At 40.9% G+C, this 4,832-nt stretch overlaps 1 protein-coding gene across 5 annotated transcripts in view; it reads left to right on the top strand.

Moving 5' to 3' along the window:
- The first annotated feature begins 1,768 nt into the window (after nt 1–1,768).
- ATP10D (ATPase phospholipid transporting 10D (putative)) overlaps nt 1,769–4,832 on the top strand; it is a 94,901-nt gene continuing 91,837 nt past the window's right edge. For 3 of the 5 annotated variants that reach the window (XM_081812414.1, XM_081812417.1, XM_081812416.1), the window contains exon 1: nt 1,769–1,993. The gene's annotated coding sequence lies outside the window, so the exon portion shown is untranslated. The remainder of the gene's footprint in view (nt 1,994–4,832) is intronic. The other 2 variants (XM_081812415.1, XM_081812418.1) reach the window with 2 other exon arrangements.

The raw sequence follows: 4,832 nt of genomic DNA, 5'->3' as shown, positions 1-4,832 counted from the left end.
GTGTGTATCTTACTACATATTTTCTATATTTATATAAAAATATACAAATATATAAAGAATATATCAGGATAAGTTATATTACCAAATGTTTCACCTTATTCGGCTACTGCATTTTTTAATTTATATATTATGCAGATTTTTCTCTAAGACAGTAATTTAAATCTCAGCCAGAGATCCTCAACCCTTGCAGATTAGCTTGAAAGAAAAAATTGTCAGAGCCCCATTCCCAGAGATTCCAGCTTAATTGACCTGGGTGGAGCCTTGGCATCCAGCTCCCCAGTTGACCGATGTGTACCTAGTTAGAACCACTGATTTAAGCAATCCAGACAGGCTGCAAATACCAGCTACCTGCTTGAATTGTCCTGGTATGCATCCTCCCAGGAAGGCCTTCCATTGAGATTACAGCATCAGTGCTGATTGGGGAAACTCTGGGAGGCTTTTCTTAAATTTAAAGTCTCCTCAAGAAGGTTGGCTATCAGGTAGAAAATTTGTTTAATCTTGGGGCGCCTGGGTGGCTCAGTTGGTTAAGCAACTGCCTTCGGCTCAGGTCATGATCCTGGAGTCCCGGGATCGAGTCCCGGGATCGAGTCCCGGGATCGAGTCCCGGGATCGAGTCCCGCATCGGGCTCCCTGCTCAGCAGGGAGTCTGCTTCTCCCTCTGACCCTCCTCCCTCTCATGCTCTCTGTCTCTTATTCTCTCTCTCGCAAATAAATAAAATCTTAAAAAAAAAAAAAAAAAAAAAAGAAAATTTGTTTAATCTTAAATCATTTTAGGGACACTCACATGACTGCAAGAAATGCTACCAAGGCCAGGAATTCAGAGGCCACATAAATGACAGTCTGCTCTATGAAGCTGGATTTATTCCCAGAGTTGCTAAACTCTGTAGAGATTTGCCCTTGCCTGCAGAAGGAGGTTTCCAGATTCAGCCATCACAGGAAGCCACACCCAGAACTTGTTTCTCCCCTCTGGGAGACGCACCTTAGTGGGTGCAGGAACTTGTTTGGCCTCTCCAGCCTGGTCTGGGAGAGTTTGCAAGCCTCCCAAGCAGATGCATGAGTTTGCCATGGAGAGCTCTTCACTGTTAGTGAAACATTTGTATGATCCTTTAGTTTCCTTCACTTTTCGATACATATATGAGAAACATTTGAGAAAACATAAGATGTACAAAAGAACTGTGGAGGTTTGGGGATAAAACGATTGGCAGCCAGCGATTAATAGGTTTAGATCTGAATTATTGCCATTATTGGTTCTGTCTTTTCCTAATTCCCTTTCCTTTCTCAAAGCACTTAGTTGGTCAGAAGTTTTGAGAGACCAGATGGGTTGCTGGAATTTATTTTGAAGAAAACAATTTTTTTAAAGCCCTGAGTTTTAAGCTAACAGACCATGGCAGGTATATGAACAGAGCACATTGCACTGAGTGAGGGAAGGGCTGGGGGCGGGGGCGGGGGAGGGGGAGGAAAGACCAAAATTGTGGTCTTCTCCATTTCTTTCCCAGTATAAAACGATGATATTAAATGTTTAGATTTGATCCCCTTACCCTACAAAAAATAACTGCCAAGCCTTTCAAGGCTAGGTAAGTGGCTGGGGTGGGACTATAAAGGCCCCGGACCACCCGGGTACCTCCACCCGACAGACAGGGAGCTGTGTGCCCAGCCGCCGCTGGGAAGCCGGTCTCCTCCAGGCCCCGCCCGCTACGTCACGGGAGGCGGGGCGGCGGGCGATTGGCTGTTCTCGGAAGCACGGCGGCTCCGGAGCCCGGCCGGGAGGGGAGGAGGAGGAGGTCGTGGTTTGGCTCCGGCTCCGGCGGTGGAGTTTGGGGGCCGTCTTCTGAGAATTGATTCCCACTTCCACCCCCCACCCCCGCCTCCGCAAAAGCAAATGGCTGGCGTAGAAGCATAGCCCGCCTCCACTCTTCGGATTTGTGCTTGGTTTTTCTTTTGCACCTTGAGAGTGGCGATCGTCATGCTGTGATGTGTGCCGAGGGAGGAATTGGTAAGGGTGAACGTGCGAAACCCTTGGACTGTCTTCTGTTTTACTTCTCACCCTTCTCCTCGCTCCCTTCCCCTCTTCCTCTCCCGCTTCCCCAAAAACTGCTTTCAGGTTTGATGAAGTGCCTCAAAAGTAGATGTTAGGGCTGTTGTTGAATTTGGAGGGGAAAAAAAAGGAGAAACACACCATTTCAGTCACTTGATTTTGATTTCAAAGGAGGAATTATTTTATCTGTTCTTAAAGCTGGGATTTGTGAAAAGATAAATTATGCGCACACACACTCGTCACCTCATTGTGAAATGGAACAGTTTAAGGCAATTTTGGCTTTGTCTCAAAGGTAACGAAGAGGATGGGGGTTGAAGTTTTAGCCCAGTAAATAAACCGGGTTTGTTCCTTAGGAAGGAAAAGGTGCTTGTGTTGGAGTTTGCTCAGAAATAGTTTTTAAAGGAGTGGGGCAAAAAAGCCCGCGTTCTTCCCCGTACACACTAACTTTGCAGAACTTAATAGTTTGGAGCATCCTTCCTCTTACATTATAAAACATAGTCATACTTTACTATGTACAGCAGAGAGACATCAGGTTGGTTAGTGAAAACCCTCCAGTTTGGAGGGTCGAGCCTGTGAGTTTAACAAGGATATATTTAAACTACCCTTAATTATAAGGGCATGCGAACCCAGCTGTTTAGAATGTTACCTCAATAAGACCACAAAGTTTCTTCCTGCTTCTTTTCCTGCTAGTTCTTTACAAGGAGAAAACAGTTCTATAGTCTGAGAGCAAGCCTCTGACTCTAATTAGCCTTGAAAGATTGATCCACAAGAATAGGGGCGGCTTATCCACCAACTGATTGCTGTATCAGAAAGCTCCAGAGGAGATGGTAATTTTTATACTGGGCTAGGTCAAATTTCTGTGAAGAGTACCATCATAAAAGAAAAAAGTCTTTGGCTTGTTAAGAGCAGACACGTGACACTGATCCCTGTAACACCTTAAACTCATTCAGTGCCCCAGTGTGAGCCTGCACTCCAAGCTACCCCAGGAGGTAATGTCTGCTCCTTCTAGACTCTTTTCTAGTCTCATTACAAATACGTATTACATACCTACATTGAGATAGTTTGTTTTTATCAAAATGAGATCATACTGCATATATTGAAAAACAACTTGGCAACATTCAACAAGTTTTAGGGAGTTTAAAAAATGACACTAACTGCTAATTTAACGCCTGCTAAATTGTATAAAAAAATGGAGAACCTAAGCAGTCTAAAACAGGATTTCATAGGCGCCTGGGTGGCTCAGTTGGTTAAGCGTCTGTCTTTGGCTGAGGTCATGATCCCCGGTGTCCTGGGATCCAGCCCCATGTCAGGCTCCTTGCTCAACTTGGAATCTGCTTCTCCCTCTCCCTTTGTCCCTCCCCCTGCTCTTGCTCTCTCTCTCTAATAAAATCTTTAAAAAAAAAAAAACCCAGGATTTCGGGAAGCTTGACCTTTGCATGGCAAGAACCAAATACTTTTTCAATACAATTACTTAGTGAACCTAAATAGAAATAGAGTAGGATATTTTTTATTTTGATATCAGTAAAATGAAGGAAATGACTCCTTGGTTAGACAAACTTCTTCGAATCACTTTTTTAAAATAAGAGGTAAAAAATGTTCATATATTGAAGGCTACAGTACATGTTTTAGTTATTGTCTGATCAGAAGTAGTCTTTTTAATAAAGGAAAATCAAAGAAAATGCTAAAAGCAAGATCACTTGAGGATTCCCAAAACCCAACTCATTGATGAACATAAATTTAATCTCTTGTCAGTGCTTGAAAAAAAAGGAGAATCTGTTCATCAACCCTTGGAGCAATAATGTGCATGCTGGATGCTATCACTATTCTTGGACCATAGTTAGAGCAGCCGAGCAGCTTTCCTTATTTCAGAGGAGATTTGAAGTGAGCATACGTATTCGCGTAAAGACATTATTCCCTTCCTATTATCTAAGATGGACTTACTTCATTTCAGAAATCATCTTAGCCATAGAAACAACACTTTTCATGGAACTAGTAGTACTATTAGAGTAAGAAGTAACTGGTACTAGTTTCGTAGAAGAGTTGTGGCCTTCATGAAATCTTTATGCTTCTAAATGAAGGGTATATTCATGTAACGATTTGAGGTAATTATATGGGAAAATGTATTAAAACCTGTACATCTTTGCAGGCTTTGACTGGGTCTAGAAATATATACCAAGGAAACCATCTGAATTTTATAGTAAGATTTATAAATATGTTTATTACAGTGTTGTCTGTAATATGGGAAAAAAAAACCAGAATAAAGCCCCCAGTAGCAAAATACTTAAATTAATGTACTATATATCTATATTGATAAAATTCACTTGTGAAAATAGTTTTGAAAAAGTTTCGTGATTTAAAAAATCCTTGCAATGTTTTGAGTGAAAAAGCAAAATTTAACACTAAATTATCTTGAATGTGTAAAATATAATTTTGAAATATAAAATACCACTTTCTCAAATATTAAGCCCTTAGTACATGTCAGGCATTTTTCTAAATTAACAAACCTTGAACAACATTGAACAAGACTGTTGTACTTCCTGTTTGCCTACAAGTTCCTGTTTGTATCAATGGATATATTCACTGACATATACGAAAAAGAAATTGGATTTCTAGGTGGTAGAGTTACAGCTTTTTAAAAATATTTTCCCACATATTCCCAAATCTTCTACAACAACTGTTATTTTATAATCACAAAAATACTGTTTTTGAAAAATATTGCCAAGAAATGCCAAAACTGAAATTAAAACTCTAAGGTCTACATTTTATATACTGGTAAGCCCTTTCAGAAGATACGATA

This window comes from Leptonychotes weddellii, chromosome 2 (genome assembly GCF_054177405.1).
Source record: "Leptonychotes weddellii isolate Sample4059 chromosome 2, ASM5417740v2, whole genome shotgun sequence".
NCBI lineage: Eukaryota > Metazoa > Chordata > Mammalia > Carnivora > Phocidae > Leptonychotes > Leptonychotes weddellii.
The sequence above is the reverse complement of the archived record's forward strand: the minus strand, read 5'-3'. Positions and strand labels throughout refer to the sequence as shown.